Genomic DNA, 19,445 nt, shown 5'->3' with positions numbered 1-19,445 from the left:
AGTGTTTATTTCTAAAACTTCTTCCTTTATCACTGTGCAGCTTGTAAATTCAAATGGTAACACTGATCACTGCATCATTTTAAAAGAAAACTCTTGTTAAGCACCTATTTTAAAGCAAGTCAATAGCTTAGCTATTTTGATACTACTGTAGATTTCATATGCCTCTTTATTTATTAATATACTTGAGGCTTCATGTTCTGAATCACTTCGTGTTTGAAATACTTGAAAAGACTTTCTTATTCCCATTTGCTATCTGTCAGCATTTTGCTTCCTTTGACCCAATTTGCTGTTGTTTTCACTAATAGACTAAACCTCTTCCTTAGGAAGCCACTCACTTATTAAAATTTGGAGACTTTGGGGTTTTATTTTGTGGTTTTGCAAGCTTTTAGAACTCTACTAAAGTCATAAACTTAAACAGCATGTAATTGATCAGAAGCAAGAATAAATTAAATGCCAAGTACTTTCTAAAATTTGTAAGACAAGTAGATTATATTTATTGAAGAAAATTAGAATATTGAGTTTGCCACTAGATCAATCAGTTCTTCCTAATATTTTAGTATATTCTTTTTTAGATTCCAACCTATGTTCTTATATGATACATTGGTGGTGCATATGTTTCTCACAACAATTAGAATAAAATTTATATGCTCTTGAAAAGTTGTCTTATTTTACTTATCAATACATGAACTCTAGTCTTTTTGTTGTTGTTGTTTCTGGAGACAGGGTCTCAAGCTGTTGCCTTGGGTAGAGTACCGTGGCCTTATAGTTCATAGCAACCTCCAACTCTTGGCTCAAGTGATCCTCTTGTCTGTTTATCTATTTTTAGTAGAGACAGGGTCTCGCTTTTGCTCAGGCTGGTCTTAAACTCATGAGCTCAACCTATCCACCAGCCTAGGCCTCCCAGACTTCTGGGATTACAAGTGGATTACTTTCTATTTAAATACAAATATGTTTATGACTATATAAACTAGCTTGTCACAATGTGGTTCTCTCATTCTTCCCACTTTGCCATTACCTGAGTCTCTTCCTAAGCCTCTACTATCTCTACTCTGATGTTACATGCAAAACTATTACTCTTCAAAGCTCAGATGTGACAAAACTTTACCCAAGAATTATTTTAATTCAAATCAATCAGAAAGTATCTCCATTTATTTGTTCCCATGACATGTATTTCCTCAACTTTTATCCATTATAGTCTATTTTTATTGAAATTTTAATATACAGTTTTCATAGTCTGATTGTATTGAATTTCTTATGCAATGGTTTGTCAATATTAGTAGTCATATTGAGATAATAATGTTAATCATTAGTTCTCAGAGAAGCTAATGCAATATCTAGAATATAGTCGATAATAAATTCTAAACTATATTGAGTTTTGCAAGAGGTTTCAAACAAAATTTTAGGATTCTTGCATATTAATAATGTCTGCTAGTTTAGAGTTATCCAAGTAAATTGTGTATGATCTATTATGATTTAGATCATTCTGTCTATGATCTATTATGCATATAAGATGTTGAGATTCATAAACATATTTGAGGAAACATTATCTTTCTATTCCATATTTCATGATATGAAAAGATGCATAATTTGTCTTTCCAAAGTATACAGTTACAATTTTGTTGAAGTTGCTTGAGTCATCTTGAGGATGAGTAAAAGAAATGGAAATAATCTAGAAAAATTAGACTATAATAGTCGTGTTCTCTGAGGTGGCTTTATTTGGTGTCAAATTAGAGCACTCACCTGTTAGACCTGTTTTCAACCAGATGTATGACATCACAGAAAATTAATCAGTTTGTTAACCAAAGATCTCATCAATAGGAGAGGATTGTTGGACTTACATATAAAAAAAATGTGACATTGACATTTATTTGACTGCTGAGCTGACTCAAAGAAGTCACTCTCCCAATTCCCTGGACATTTGTGGTTCTGTCATTGCACATTTGCAATGTCAATGATGTTCTTTTATCTAAATCTAATTTACAGAAATTTAACATTCCAATTACATCATTTTCAGTGGCTTCATTTTTACTCCTAAAAAGTAGGCAGGAGGAAACACGGAGGAAGAGAGGGAGACCAGAAAAGCAAGAGGAATTAGAAATCAGTCACAACTCTGTCCATTTAAAGCTTCCACAAAGGAGAAAATTGACATTTAGCAATGAATAATGATGTGCCTAGCAACCGCTTTAAACATTTTATCTAATTTAATTTCTCAAACTTGTATAAAGTTGATATTTTTACCATTCTAGAGGATCTGAGAGGTTTAATAGATCTCTGAATATTTCAGAGACGTGGTAGAAAGGAAGTTCAAAGTCAACTTTTGAGAGGTTTTGCTATTTCCACTTTTATCATCCTGTTTCCAAACTGTAGAAGAATGTCCCGCACTGAACCAAACTCCTTATTTCCTAAAATATATCATGGAAAAGGAAAAGCTCATGACTAGTCTAGAGAAAGATAATGGGAAGCCACTGAAGGGTTTCAAGTGAGTAGTATAATACCTTTGTTGACATTTTTGAGAAAATACCTGACCCAGTTGTACCTATTTTCTCAGATTTGATATACAGTCTTCTGTCTTTGCATTTAATAATATTCCCATGCAAGTACAAAAAAGTGAGAAGAAACATTAATCACATTTAATTATTATTTTCCAAAGGGAAATGGCATAACAATATAGTATTTTGGTTTAAAAGGTGAAGGGATGCCGCTTTAAAGGTGTATTGAACATGTAGGTTGTTTTAAAATGACATTTTTTAACTTACATGTTCAACTTTTTTCATTTATAAATTCTCTTAGAAATAACAAATGAATTAAAAAATCAAAATAAATATGATCCCTCTATCAAATATAGAAGATTGGGATGTATGTCATCAACTGACAGATGGAAACACAGAATTGTACTGAAGGAAGTGCTAAGAAATTGATAATGTGAACTGTGAAGAAATTCTGCCTTAAGGTATGTGGACAGAATAGCTCAGGAGAAAGACAAATACAAAACAAAAACAGAAACAAAAAGCAAAAAACATACAATAGTAAAGTAATCAAGTCCATAACAGAACATGCCAGCAGAAACTGACTCTTCAAGTGAAGAATTTTGTGAGGTGTAATGTATCCAGCCAACATAGTAGCCCATATTTTGTTCAAGTAAAGTTGGGTGTGCAAAAACAAGTCCCACAGCAGAAAGTTCTGTGTGAAACCTGTTGCAGAAGTCAGAGTAGGTGAAATGGTCCCCATGAGCATTAGTTTTCTGCAATTAATATGGAAGGTAACCACTCCTGAACCAATGAACTCTCCTGCAAATGGCTTGCTGGTTTCCCCTTTCCTTACAGCCACCCAGGCATCTGAACTACACAAAGAGAAAAATAAAATGACTGACATGCAAACGTCTTCCCTTCTTAATGATTCACACTAGAATAAAGCTCTTGAATAAGAAGCCTTGCTAATCTAAAAGGAAATATAAAGTCATTATTATACATATAAAAGTTTCATTAATCTAAAAGAAGGACCATATATTGAAAATTTAGTTGTAGTAACTGCCAGTAAAGCAGGTTCACTCCTGAGTAACAAGAAGAAACCTAAATACAATGTAAGATAATCAATAAGACTAATTATGAGAAGTGGATATTTAATAACAAAATAAGATGTTTATGAAAAATAGTATAATTTGATGTCATGAGAATCACATAAGGAAAAAACACAAAGAAATAAAGTTTCTCACTACATGTATAAAGCAGTGAAGATTATCTGAGATGTATTAATGTTTAAGATTCCTGTACCAGTAATTCCTGAAGGACAGAATAGATCTTAGGAAAAAGTACTAAGCGAAGTGTTATGACAAGAAAGCCCATAAGACTGAAAAACAAAACTTGAGACAAGTAAAATCAAAGGCCTGGCCATTTAGGGAGAGAGATTAGTGAAGAGATACACCTGGAAAGATCATGCAAAGATTTTGGAATTTCTACAGAGATAAAATATCTGAAAAGCTATTTATTTAAAACTAAAATAAGTTGACCTAAAATTTCTTATCTTCAATGTGAAACTTTAGAAAGTAATGGAGCAAATACTTTGAATGCAGCCAACACCCCTGAATTCGATAAGACAATAATTTGTAACTTTGTTTTATAATATCATGGTACTGATTTTGCCCACCATTATATTCAGGTATTTAGATGTTTATCCCATGTAAATAACCAAACAATCCTCCTGGTATTGGTGTTCTTATCCCCTTTATCAAGATGAGAATATAGAAGCTAAAGAAGGTAAAATAGCTTTATGAGGTTATGCATATAATTTGTAGAAGAGGCAGGATTCAAGTCGAAGGCAGACTAAATCTAGTAGCTAAGGAACATATACTATGTAGTGATACTTCTCCAGAACCATGAAAAAAATGCCTTAGAAGATAATAAAGCTAACAATAATATAATTCTCTTTGATAAAGTCATATTTAAATCAACTTTTTATCATAATGTAAAAGATTTAGTGTCTATAAAATTTATGTCTTATGAAAAATAAAATACTCAAAAATCTCAGGTTGAAAGGCACAGTTCAAATAATAAAATTATTTTCTATCTACAATAATAGTCCAAATTTAAGTAAGATTAATATATAGAGCTTACACCTATTTAAAAAACATTATAAATATGCATATATAAAGTATCCTTATATAATTATCACATATCTGTGTTTATATGTATATATATTAATTACTGCTTTAAATAACAAACATGTGCATGCAAATACAAAAGTTTTTTTAGATTAAATTACTGAGCATCGGTGAATGGTTTAAGAAAACAGGCCTTCTTGTATATTTATTGGAGTTGTAAGTTGATGTGATGTTTCTGAAGAAAAATTTGGCAGTGAGCAAAGTAACGCCCCCAAATAGATCCAAATATACGTGAGAGTTTAGTTTTTAAAAAGTGGTCCAAAAATAGTTTCCTATAGATGTAGGAATTCAGTAAAAAATGAAAAGTGACATTTTTAAATCAGTGGGGAAAAGAGAGATCATTCAATAAGCAGTGGTGAGGAATATATTAATAAATCAGATCTCTGTCTCACTTCTTAGAAATACCTTCACCTCTCAGTTATTATAAATAATTCACCCACACTACTTCTGCATCCTATCTACTATATTTTCAAGCATTCTTTTGATTCCCTTATTTAAATTAACGATAATCCACATGAAAGCAAACACATATATTTCAGGTATTAATAAATAGCTATACAAACAAACCAAAAAAAAAGATAGCAGAAAAAGCCAAAGAAAATATTTCCATGGATAAAGAAGAACTTTTCTTAGAATAGTGAAGGACTGACTGCTGCTGAAAAGTGGAGAGAGTCAAGGACTAGACGTGTGTGTGTGTGTGTGTGTGTGTGTGAGAGAGAGAGAGAGAGAGAGAGAGAGTGAGAGAGAGAGGCAGAGAGAATCATTAGGGGCAGGCAAAGACCCCCCCCCCACCAAGGAGGCGTAGTCGGCAAGTTTGTGGCATAGTAAAGAGTCTCATTAGTGGGAAAGAAAGGGAACACAAAGGCAGAGGACAGTCAAGAGCCAGAAAACTCAGGACCTAAGTAAGGATTTTAGCTTTTGCTTAGAATGAGATATTGAGCAGAGAAATGAATGATATGACTTGTGCCTTGAAAGTGTCATACCAGCTAGTGTTGAGAATAGAGGAAACAGAGGGTGTCACATTACCCCAGATGAGAAATGATAATGGTAGGTCATAATAAATGGTTTGATTCTGGTTATATTTTGAAACTGGGGCTAACAGAATTGGTTAATAGATTGATTGAGGGGGTTGTATAAAAGGGAGGAGTCAAATTTGACTTTTAAGGTTGACAGGAGAGGTCCAGTATGATTAATCTTAAGTAGAACTGAGAAGCATACTACACAGATAAATATACACCCCTCAAAACACTAAAAGTGGTTTATATTAGACAACTAAATATACATATTCAATACACAAACATGTAAATAATAAAAAGATGCCCAGCACCTATGTATCAAGAAAGATCAAAACATAAGAATCTGACAATATTAAATGTTTTACTGATATTCAGGGCTGGCAAGACTGTGCAGAAACAAGCATTCTCACACAGCCTGGAGCAACAGTTTATTGTAAAATGTTTATTTTATCTGCTGTGCTTTGTTTTATTATTATTATTTCAGATTAATAGGGGTACAAATGATTATTGTTTGTGTTTGTTAGGTAAAGTTCAAGTTTCAGTTGAGTGCTTTACCCAAGGCGTGTGTGCTGTATACTCTTACATTATACACATTAACTAAGAGCTTACCAATCTTCCTCCCTCCTTTACACTCTTTTTCCCTCCCCCACTCCCCCCACCTTGAATTTAATAATGTTTTACTCTCCTGTGAGCATGTAGTTATTTATCTATTGGTTTCATGTTAGTATTGAATACATTGGATATTTGGTTTTTCATTCTTGTGATACTTTACTGAAGACAATGTGCTTCAGATCCATCCAGGTTAATACAGAAGATGTAAAGTCGCTATCTTTTTTTATGGCTGAATAGTATTCCATGGCATACATATACCACAGTTTATTAATCCACTCATGGGCTGATGGACATTTGGGTTGATGCCACACCTCATTGATTGTGAATTGAGCTGTGATAAACATTCTAGTGCAAATGTCCTTATGGTAGAATAATTTTTTTTCTTCTAGGTAGATGCCTAGTGATGGGATTGTAGGATCAAATGGAAGGTTTACTTTTCGTTCTTTGTAGATTCTCCATACTTCTTTACACAGAGACTGTATTAGTTTTCAATTCCACCAGCAGTGTAAAAGTGTTCTCTTCTTTCCACATCCACACCAGCATCTGCAGTTTTGGCATTTTGTGATGTGGGCTATTCCCACTGGGATTAGTTGATACATCAAGGTAGTTTTGATTTGCATGTCTATGATGATTAGGAATGATAAGCATACTTTTCTGTGTATGTTGGACATTCATCTGTTTTCATCACAGAAGGTTCTGTTCAAGTCTCTTGCCCACCTCTAAATGGGATTGTTTTCTATTTTCTTGTAGATTAGAGTTTTCTATAGATTCTTTATCAGATTCATAGCACGAAAATACCTTCTTCCACTTACTAAGCTGTCTGTTTGTTTTAGTTGTTGTACCCTTAGTGATGTAGAAGCTTTTTAGCTTGATCACATCCCATTTATATATTTTTGAGATTGTTACAATTGCTATGGGTGTCCTCTTCATAAAATAATTTCCCAGGCCAATATTGTTAAAAGTATTTATACTTTCTTCTATAATTTTTATTGTTTTGTGTCATAAATTTATAACTTTTATGCTGCCTGAATCAATTTTTGTCAAGTGTGGGTCCAGTTTTAGTCTTGTATGTGTGGCTAACAAATTCTCCCAGCACCATTTATTAAATAGATTCTTTCCCCCAGTGTATTCTTGTGTTTGGCTTATCAAATATCAGATGGCAATACACAGCTGGTTTCATCTCTAGGTTCTCTATTCTATTCCATAGATCTATGTCTCCAATTTTGTGCCAGTACCATGCTGTTTGATCACTGTAGACTTGAATATCACAGTATAACCTGATAGTCTGGTAATATGATGCCTCTAGATTTGTTTTTGTTTCTTAGAATTGCATTGGCTATTTCGGATTTTATCTGGTTCCATTTGAAATGCAGTACTGCTTTCAAGTTCTTCAAAGTATGACATTGGTGCCTTGATGGAGATTGCATTGAATCTATAGATTGCTTTGGATAGTATGAACTTTTCTGCAATGTTGATTCTTCCAAGCCATGGACCTGGTATGTTCTTCCATTTGTTCTTCTATTTCTTTTCTCAGAGTTTCCTAGTTCTCTCTGTAGAGATCCTTCACATCCTTTGTTAAGCATATTCAGAGGTATTTCATTTTCTTTAAAATTATGGTGAAAGGCATTATGTCTTTGATTTGATTGTCAGCCTGACTGTTGTTGGTGTATATGAAGGCTACGGATTTATGGACATTGATTTTTTTTATCCAGAGAATTTACTATATTCCTTGATCACTTTGCAGGAGCATTGTGGATGAATCTCTGGGGTTTTTAAATATAAGATCATATCATTAGTAAAGAGCAAGAGTTTGATCTCCTCTTTCCCCAATTTGAATATCCCTAAAATTCTTTGCTTGCCTGACTCCATTGGCTAGAATTTCCAGCATTATGGTAACTAGTAGTGATCACAGGGGACATACTTGTCTGGTTCCAGTTCTAAGTGTAAATTCTTTCAGTTTTACTACATTCTGTATGATATTAGCTGGGGGTTGTTGTAGATGGCCTCTATCCATTTGAGAAAGATTATTTACATGCTTATTTTCTTAAATGTTCTTATCAGAAAGGGATGCTGAATTTTGTTGAACGCTTTTTCTGCATCTACTGAGAGAATCATGTGGTCTTTGTTTTTGTTTCTATTTATTTGGTGAATAATATTTATGGATTTACATATGTTAAACCAACCTTGCGTCCCTGGAATAAAGCCCACATAATCATGATATATATATTTTATATATATATATATTTTAATTTGTAGCTATATATTTCATATATATATATTTTTAATTTGTAGCTATATTTTGTTTACTAGGATTTTACTGAATATTTTTGTATCAATATTCATCATTGATATTGGTCTATAGATTTTCTTTTGGTTCAGTCCTTTCCTGGTATTGGCATCAGGGTGATATTTGCTTTGTAGAACATGTTGGGGAAGGTTCCTGTCTTCTCTATGTTTTGGAACAGGTTCTGTAATATAGATATAAGCTCCTCTTTGATGTTTTGTTAGAATTCTGCTATAAAACTATCTGGTATGGGACTTTTATTTTTTGGAAGAATTTTATTGTTGTTGCTATTTTGGTGATTGATATTGGTCTATTCAAAATTTCTAATTTTTTCTGGTTGAGTTTATGGAGGTGGTCTTATTCCAGGTATTGATCTATTTCCTCTACATTTTTAAATTTCTGGGCATAGAGTTATTTGTTATAATCAGTGATGATCATTTGTATCTCTATGGTATCTGTTGTTATTTCTGCTTTTTTGTTTCTGATCAAAGTTATTAGAGCTCTTACTTTTCTGTTTCTAGTTAATCTAGCCAAGGGTTTATTGATTTTTTTAATCTTTTCAAAGAACTAACTTTTTGTTTTGCTGATCTTTTAAATGGTTCTTGTGTTTTCAATTTCATTGAATTCTGATCTAATTTTGGTTATTTCTTTTCTTTTGCTAAGTCAGGGATTAATTTGCTCTTCCTTTTTAATTTCCTTGAGATGGCTCATTAAGTTGTTCAAGTGTGCACTTTCTGTTTTTTGAATGTGGGCATTTAAAGCAATAAATTTCCCTCTAGGACTGCCTTTGTGGTATCCCACAGGTTTTGATAGCTTGTGTCTTCATTGTCCCCCCCCCCTTTTTTTAAAGAAATCTAATGATTTTATTTTTCATCTCTACCTTGACCCAGTTATTTTTCAGTACAGGGTTATTTACTTTCCATAACTTTATGTGGTGATGGTGTGATTTTTGTTGGAGTTGAGTTCTAGTCCATGATGTTTCAAAAGACACAAAGTATAATTTCTATTCTTTTGAGTTCATTGAGTTTTGATTTTCCCCCGAAGATATGATCAATTTTGGAGGATGATCTATGGGCTGATGAGAAGAAAATATACTCAATTTTATTGGGATGGAATGTTCTATATATGTTGGTTAAATCCACTTGTTCTAAGGTTGTGTTTATGTTCATTGCTTCTTTGTTTATTTTCTGCTTGAAGGATCTGTTCAGTTCTGTAAGAGAGGTGTTAAAGTCCCAGGTTATTATGGTGTCACAGGATATCATATCGTTCAGATCAGTTAGTGTTTGTTTTAAATATCTGGGAGTATTTAAGTTGAGTGAGCAGATATTTAAAATTAATATGTCTTTCTTTTTACATTGTTCCCTTGACCAGCATACATCCTTTGTCTTTTTTTATTTTTGTTGGCTTAAATCTAAGTGTATTTACAAATAAGATTGTAAGTTCTGCTTTCTTCTGATTATTATTTGCCTGTAATATTGTTTTCCAGTCCTTCACCCTGAGTCTTGTTTTGTCCTTAGAAGTTAGATGTATTTACTGAAGATAAAATATAGTTGGCTTGTACTTCTTTATCATTCAGCTATCTTATGCCTCTTCAGTGGGGAATTCAAGCCATTCACATTTATTGAGAGAATTGATAAGTATGGTGGGGTTCTGTTCATCTTATTTTGTGAAGGCCTATTGCTTAGTTTTGTTCCTTGGGCCATTGTCCTTTAGTTTCTGGGCATCTTTACTTCACTAGTTGTCCATTATGAGGGTCAGTGTGAAGAACAAGTCTAAGTACTTCTTACAGAGCTAATTGTGTTGAGGTGAATTTTCTCCATGTTTGCATGTCAGTAAAAGATTTGATTTATCCATCAGGGAAGAAACTTAGTTTTGCAGGATACAGAATTCTGGGCAGAAAATTGTCTTATTTAAGAAGGTTAAAATTAGATGACCACCCTCTTCTGGCTTGAAAAATTTCAACTGAAACATCTGCTATCACCCTGATAATTTTCTCCTTATAGGGAAGAAGTTGCTTACACCTGGATGTTTGCAGAATTTTCTCTTTTATTTTTACTTTAGCCAAGTTAATTACAATGTGTCTCAGACAGGCTTTGTTTGAATTAAGTCGTGCTGGGCTTCTGAAACTAGTATCTTAATACCTATGTCTCCTGCAATGTGTAATAAATTCTCCACTCTGATGCCTTGAATGATAGTTTCTATATTTTTAGGACCTTCTTCTTTTCCTTCAGGAATCTCTCTGATTCGACTATTCATGAATTTGGTGTTGTACCATACCTCTCTCAGAGAATTTTCTGCTTTTATTCTGCCTCTTTGAATGATTGAATTCATTCAAAAGTCTTGTCTTTGATTTTTAAGTTTCTTTCTTCTCCATATTTTACTCTACTGCTGAGACTTTTTACTGTGTTTTGAACCTCCTTCAATGACTATTTCAATTTCTTAAGCTCTGCTATATCTTTCCTAATTATGCCCAGATCCTTGGTAACTTTGTCTTTAATTTCACTGATTTCATAAGCTTTGGGGCTTCCTTTTGCTTTCTGTCTTCATATTCTCTTCAAATTATATTCATCTTATTAACCATCCATATTCTGAATTCTATTTCTGTCATTTCAACAATTTCTTTATGGATAGTATTTTTAAATGTAGCTTCCTTGTAATCTCTTGGGACAGCTGATCTGCTCTGATTTTTCGTGTTGCCAGGGATCTTCTGCTGACTCTCTCCAATGTGCATTTTTCAGTTTCTTTATATACTTATTATACATTTTAAGATTTAATGTTAGGTTGTCCCTACATTGTTATTAAGAGATAATCTAGTTGAAGTCCATTAGGCAGAACTTAGGAGACCTATTTGAAAACTAAAAATGGCAGACTGAAATCAGATATAAAAGTCCCAGTATATGGATCTTTCCACTCCCTTTAACCACTGACTATTCAAGTGTGCTGTTGCTTATCCAGTGGATTTTCCCTTACACAACCTCCCAAAGTTTCTTTATGGAGCTATATCCTATGAGAGTCCCTGGAACTAGCCCTGTTCTCTTCAAGCTGTGTGGAGTGGGACTGCAGGAAGACCCTTAAGGTGATGGTCCAAGAGCAGGGGTGATTCCCAGGTAGTAAGCCAGACTGTTGCCAATCCAGCAAATTCACAAAGCCATGGCTTTTGGAAAGGTCCCTGCTTCAAAAAAGATTCCAAATGTGGCAGCTTTTATCTGTGGATGAAGGGGATCTGAAGCTTGCCATCTGCTTCCCAGGCTTTCTCAGAGTGGGATGACCATCTCCAAGTCAGCAGGAGGGGAGCTGTGGGCCAAACCTCCTGAAGGGGCACACTGGTCCCAGATGCCAGACAGAGCCACTCCAGAGGATAGGGAAAATTTCTCCATCAGCAAGAGGGAGGTGCAAGAGGGACCCTGCTGGGTGAAAGTTAGTATAATTGGACCAAAATTTCTTCCACAGTGAGAGGGCAGGGTGTGCTCAGGTCACCAGGTCACACAATGCAGATGTCTCTCTTAATCCTTACTCCCTTAATCCCCTTACTCTCTGGGTTGCTATGAGGGGCAGGGCAGGTGCCAAAGCTCCTTCACTTTTCTGGTGTTGGGGTGGGGCAGCCCCTCCATGCTATCTGGTCTGGACTAACACTCTGACTTATATGTGGAGAAGGCCTCTGCAGGAGGCAGGCTGCTGGTCAACCAAAGAAAGAGTGGGAATGGGCAGTGACTATCATCAGCTGGAACCAAAATTGCTCACTATTCTGTAAGGCAGCTTGGGGACCCAGAGGAGGAAATTCTTAGGTGAAGGAAACGTGGGACTTACTGTCTTTCATAGCACTGTCCCTCAAAGTGAGAGATGCTGTATTTCACTGTTCAGAGAGAGCCCCCTGATGAGGAAGGGGTCCCTCTTACCCTCCTATTTTGTTCTGGGCTCCTTTAAAGTGGTCCACTCTAAACTGTCCATTTCCTTTTTTTTTTTTTGTCTTCATCCTTGCAGTTTGTCTCAGTGGGATTGCTGAGTGCCTTGATTTCTTCTCCTTGAGATTAATGCCTTTCCCCCGAGTTCATTTCAATCCAATATTCCTCCTTCTAGATGGGAACTTCTGACAAAAGCTGCCTCTAGTGCAGGTAGTTTCAACTGGTGTGCCATGATAAGATCTTAGGTGTACCATGAAAAATTTTAAAGATTATTAATTAAATTATTTTCAAAAGAAGTTCAAAGCCCACTAAATATGTTCTTTTTTTTTTTTTTTTTTTGTGATCAGCATAATGTAATTCCACTGGGGAAGTTGAACTATCAGTTCAAGTGTATCATGAGATAAAAAAAGGTTGAAAAACACTGCTCTAGTTGATCTTCTTGCTCCATTCTCATAAATGATTTTATAGGAAATTTTTCTCATATTTAATGTGTTTACTATGTGATCTGATAATCTCATGAATAGAAATTTTTACTGAGAAATCACAATTGGCAATAATATAGGTTAATAATAAATTTCTGAGAATGTAATTGATAACATTCTCCAAAATATCTATACTCATTCTTATTTCCTCTTTGGCACAGACAAGATTCAGTGATTGTCTGAACTCTGGACTTGTTTAGTCATGAATTTGTATCCTGATGATAACATTATACTGAACTCCAATAAAATACTTATATTCTTTTAGTCACAGCCCAATGAGATTGTTGTCAAGAATGAAACAGAATAATTAACATAAAGTATACCTGCCACAATTCCTGGTGTAATGTAATTATTCAGTAAATGGGAGCTATTAATGCAAAATTTAGAATTGGGGTGTCCTGAAGCACATGTAGACCTTATGTTTATTAATTTCTTCCTTTGAAAATTTTCTCTTCTCTTAATAGTTAAAATTTCTGAATATTCCAAGTGAATTGTTTCATGTCTAAGCAAAAATCCAGAAGAATGAACACTTAAAGGAGAGAGAAAAAGAAGCATTATAAAACATGACATTTTTCCCCCTTGCTTAAGAGATTAATCCAATTGGCCATGTTGCTAGAGTTCTTATTTACATTTATTTAACATCACTTGTTCTAAGTATTTAATGCATTTAATTGCACCAATATTACTCATCCTAATATTTGTTTTATACTATTTATGTCTCAAATATTCATGTAGTGGGCTTACCATAAAAGTGTAGGTTTACATATGATCTTGAAAAAAAGAAGGAAATTATAGTGGAGAACTCCAGCTATATATTTTTTCTTTAAACATAAATTGAACTTCACCTGAAATAAACAGCTGTATTTCTATTCCTTTCTTTAGTACCATTCTCTGAATTTATGTTCAAAGTCAAATCTTTATTTAAATTAACTCTCTAAAGAAAAGGCTAAGCAAAAAGTAGTTAAAAATAAATGTAATTACAAAACATGTCTTTCCTATTTTCAGAGCAATCTCTGCCCATATCAGAAATCAGCAGGTAAAGGCAATTGCCTCCACTATAATTTAGCATTGTGATCCAATGTAGCCATGGTGAATGAAGGATTAGGAGAATACACAAAGAACACCTAACATCGGGTAGGGAAGGATCAGTAAAATCTTAGTAAAGGAAATGAAAAAAAAAAAAAAATCTAGAGGGAGAGGCACAAGGGATCAAGCAGACAGAACCATAAGAAGCTTGGAAATACCAATGCAAGTCCAAAAGGGTATTTACGTTGACTTGGGAAAATGACATGATATGAATTATTTTAAAGAGTTACTTTACACCCCAAATGCCACATGCATAAATAAGGGACAAGCAAACAGTGGGATTTAAATTAAAATATGTGTGCATACTTTAAATTCTATTTTTTTAATATCTTGGAAAAGATGTTTTTACAGTAGATAGCTTGGCTGTTTTTGACAATGCCACAGAATTGATGAGCAATACCAGCCTGTCTCAAGCAAATTGTCAAAGCTAAATGGAGTAAGTGTTTAAAATGGTCACTCAGTCAGAACCATCTGCTTGTTAAAGTGTTTGCTGGGGAAGCCAGGTGCTCAAGTGCTAATGCATTTATTGATGACATGCAAATTTGTTAAATATTGAAATCTCCTTCATCAGATGTCACAGTTCTTCTTCCCCTTCTCTTCCATTCTTTTCTTGCAACAGTAGAGAGAACAAATCAGAAAAGCCTGAGTTCAGCTTTGATCTATGAAAAAGCTAATGAAGGCAGAACAAAAGATAAATAATATTGAGTGTGAAGAAATAAATTAAGTATTTTTCCCCAAGTAAACTGTACTATTTATTCATAAGGGCACCATGAAGTTGATTTTATAGTTCCCCATGGAGTCTCTTTCCACAAAATATATTGTATCAAACATTAATTTATTACAAAACAGGAATTAGTTCAACTAGAATTTTATGATTTTAAAATACTGGCTAAAGTATCAGACCATATATGAAGTAATTAGGAAAATTGAAGGCTTTAAAATAAATGAAGGTAGTACACCACTGAGTGTGTAGGCAGTGATTAAAATAGCTTAAGTTAAACCATTCTGGGTAGAATTGTCAATTAAAGAAAATACAACATGTGTTCCACTTTCCAGCTGTAGCCAATGCTAATTACTCTGCATGCCTCTTTCCTGTTCTGCTCATTTTGTGTGTGATGCTGGGTCACCTCATCATAATTTGTTTTGAAGGATATCTCTCTCCTCAAATGGATGTTTCCCATTTACTCTCATGTCCACTCCTGCAATGTGGAAAGGGCTACGATAGGGGTAAAAGTTTGTAAGAAGAGGATATTCGATTTTAATTATAACAGTCAAAAGGTATTAAGTACTAGGGAATGTGGAGTAAAGGAAAGAGCAATAGAAGAAATAAGGCACAGAGATATGATGAAATATAGTGAGGTTTGTACGTTTTAGTGATGTTTAAGGATGGATCAAATATAGTGGTCAGACATATGGCATGAAATGAAGTTGAAAAAGTGAAGGACAGCAAACATCTCTAAAGGATATGCTTGATGTTCCAAGAGAAAGGAACATGTATGTTGGCATGATGATAAATAATTATTTGGTGATTAAAAAAAAGTACTGATATGATTGGACTTGTGTTTAATACGGGCCATAGTGACAAGTGTGTAACACTTCATTTAGCTTTGACAAATTGCTTAAGACAGGCTGGTCTTGCTCATCAATTCTATGGCATTGTCAAAAACAGCCAAGCTATCTACTATAAAAACATTTCTTCCAAGATATTAAAAATCGAATTGAAAGTGTGCACACATATTTTAATTTAAATCCCAATACTTGTATTGGGGTAAGCAAGTGACATTGAAAACATATTAGAGGAAGTAATCTAGGAAGAAAGAGCCTTAGGTATCTAAACAGTGAAAATTTAGAATTGTCCCTTACAGACACCATCTCTAGGAAACATATACAAATATATAATTATGTAGCAATTCATTAATTTGACAAAAACATGTCATTCTATAAAATCAGGTTATGAAAAGAAAATGAAAGGTTATGATTGGGCATAAAATCTGGAAATATTTACTATATTTAAACATTCATATGTTTAAAAGACTCAATTAGAAAGAGTATTGGAATTTAATTGTGATATGAAAAAAAATTATTAAGGAAAACAAACCTTTACAATGAAGGTCTAGATTCTTGGAAAAATAGTGTGAGGGTGAAACAGGTATGTGAAAGGAAAATTTGAGGTATAAAAAGAGGATTGTTAAACATATTATAAGGAAATTTTATTTTATTTTATAAAATACACTTATAAAGTTGTATGGCTTCCCCAGAAAAATCTATATTTAGGCAAGATGGCAGACTGTAGCTACCTTTCCATAGAGACTTCTGTCCAGAAGGAGACTTAAAGGACAGAAGTTTAGCAAGTAAGCTGATGGTTTGGAGCTGAGCCAAGAGAGAAGGTTGAAGAACACACATCAACCTTGGTGAGGTTAGCTGCAACCCCCAAAATACAATCAAAAGGTACAAAATCCACCACCAAGTGGATGAGAGTCCCCTCCCCCACATGAAGGGCTCATAGTTTACTCCATACAAATAAGCAAGCAGAGTTCAAACGTCCTCCCACTCTATCCCATAGGAGAGATCCTCTAAAAACTGGACTTCCTACCCTTACAGGGTGCCATGGCACACTCCATGGAACTCTTCCCAGACTAATTCATTTGCCGGGTAGGCCCAGTTTTAACAGGCATAAAACTGTAAAACTGCATAAAACTGTACATATTCTCTACCTGTAACTATGAATTCCCAGGACTCCCCTCCACTCTCACTCCAAGGTCTGGAGGTTTGTCACCCATGGAGTCCAGATTCTTGGGCATTTTCTTGAGAGGTGTGGAGGGGGAGCTGGTGCTGGGCTGTGCTGATTCTGTGGCATGGGAGTGAGGAGAGGATAGTCAGCTGAGAGGGAAACATACAGGAGCTGCAGTCCTGAGTTGCAGAGCGGTAGCCACAGCAGTGCAAATAATAAGGCTCACATCTCTGATGATATTCCAGATAGACATGCCCTGTCTCTCTGGGCAACCAGAGAAAGCAGGGCATTTTCACTAGTGGCAGCCACTGACAGAGCAGATTTGGGAAGTTCTGTGAGTAAGGAGAAGCCCTAAGGGTGGTACTGACCTGGGTGGAGCACAGGGACTAGAATATGTACAGCCCACAGACTTCCGGGGAGGAGTTGAACCAGAGTACTGCTTAACTGAGTCTAAACCTTAACCCAGCACTCAGGGGATTATAGCTGAGACAAAGTCAATGGGCGGGCAGAGGCTGGAATTGACACCTGAGTGTAAACTCTAATTGTTTGCTGCCCAGAGCTGAGTTGTGATTTTTATCAGCTCAAGCAGTGTCTGATATGCAGAGGAATTTAGATGGGATGGAAACAAATTCTGTGAAGTTGCTCTGTCTTGTTCTGCTAGCAACATCAATCAGGCATGGGGCTGGAAATGAGTGAACTGCCCCAGCCTATATTAAGCACCCAAGGTTCTCAGGCCTCATCTCCCCCTGCTGGACTCAGATCTCCTGGTGACTCAGGTAGACGTAAACCCCAGGAGCAGTTGCTCACTGGATGGAACTGGGTCACAGCCCTGTGTAATTACTAGTGACTGGGTGCAAGGTGGGGAAGGAGGAATCAACCTTCCCAGACTAATTCATTTGCTGGGTAGGTCCTTCTGCCATCACAGAGCCCTGGAGCAAGTCATATTTAAGCTGCCAACAGACCTCTCCTATCTAGTCACTGGAGACCTTTTGAACTCTCCCACCTGAGACTGGTGCTGACTGGGATAACTGATTTGAACCTCTTGAACCAGGCCAATCACCCAAGGACTATCCAAAGTGGCACCCTGGGTATATGGTTGAGGGAAAGTTTGATTTTCCATGCCCAATTGTTGTTTGTGGGGGTGGGGTGGGGTGACTTAATTGCTGGTATTTCTCCACAGCTGAGACTTCAACCAAGAGTAACTGATTCACTAGTGTAGGACAGAGACCAGCTGAAAATAAGACAGAGCCACTTAGCCCCACCACACCAAGGAGGTCCCCAGTCTCTCCGGCCATAACACTGTATGGGTCCTTGGGAAAACTCAAAAGGAAAAGCCAAACAGTGTCATTAAGCATGAGGCAGAACCAGGGGAGAAACTCTGGCAACATGAATAACCAGAGTAGATCAACCCCCTGAAGGAAGGACATGGCAGATGCAACTGAAGATCCTATCCATAAACAGATGGCTGAGATGTCAGAAATTGAGTTCAGAGTCTGGATAGCAAATAAGATCAACAGAATGGAGGAAAAGAGGGAATTAGAATTTCAAGGAATTATTCAAAAGATGTCTCAAGAATTCAACGATTTCAAAGATAAAATGACCAAAGATTTTGACATATTGAGGCAAGAGTTTGCAGTCCTCAAAGATCTGAAAAATTTGGTAGAATCCCTCGCTAACAGAGTGGGGCACGCAGAAGAAAGGATCTCTGACATTGAAGACAAAGCTTTTGAATGTGCCCAAGCGGTCAAAGACGAAGAGAAATGGTGAGCAAAAATGAATCATTCTCTCAGAGAGGTCTGGGATAATTCAAAGAAAACTAATATTTGCCTTATAGGAATCCCTGAAGGCAACAAATTTGCTTCACAAAACACAGAGGCTCCTCTTCATGAAATTATGCAAGAGAACTTTCCAGATATCCAAGAGATTCTGAAATTCAGATAGCAGACAGTTGGAGAACCCCAGTATGACTCAACCCAAATGAGACATCCCCTAGACACATCATAATTAACTTCACTAAAGTTAATATGAAAGAGAAAATTCTGAAAACATAACATACAAGGGGAGGAATATTAGAGTTACTGCAGATCTCCCTGCTGAAACCTTTTAGGCTAGAAGAGGGTGGTTACTGAATTTATTCTCCTAAAACAAAATAACTTTCAACCCAGGATCCTGTATCCAGATAAACTGAGTTTCATTTATGATGGAGAAATTAAATACTTTAATGACATCCACATGTTGAAGAAATTTGCCATAACTAAACCGGCTCTCCAGGATATTCTCAGACCTATCCTCCATAATGAGCAGTGCAATCCTCCACCACAAAAGTAAACTTACTCAGAAACCTTTAATCAAATTCTGACTTCCACAGTGGCGAAAGGATTAAAAATGTCCACTGGACTTTTGAGCAACTCGATACTCAAAATTGTACCAGGCTTATCAATAATTTCAATCAATGTGAATGGCTTCAATTGTCCCCTAAAGAGGTATAGATTGGCTGATTGGATACAGAAACTCAGACCAGACATCTGCTGTATACAAGAATCTCATCTTACCTTAAAAGATAAATATAGACTCAGGGTGAAGGGATGGTCATCTATATTCCAGGCAAATAGAAAGCAGAAAAAGCAGGTGTTGCAATTTTATTCACAGATACAATAGATTTTAAATCAAATAAA

This window comes from Otolemur garnettii, unplaced genomic scaffold (genome assembly GCF_000181295.1).
Source record: "Otolemur garnettii isolate 467f Iridium unplaced genomic scaffold, OtoGar3 scaffold00008, whole genome shotgun sequence".
Classification (NCBI taxonomy): Eukaryota; Metazoa; Chordata; class Mammalia; order Primates; family Galagidae; genus Otolemur; species Otolemur garnettii.
Note: the sequence above shows the minus strand (reverse complement) of the source record.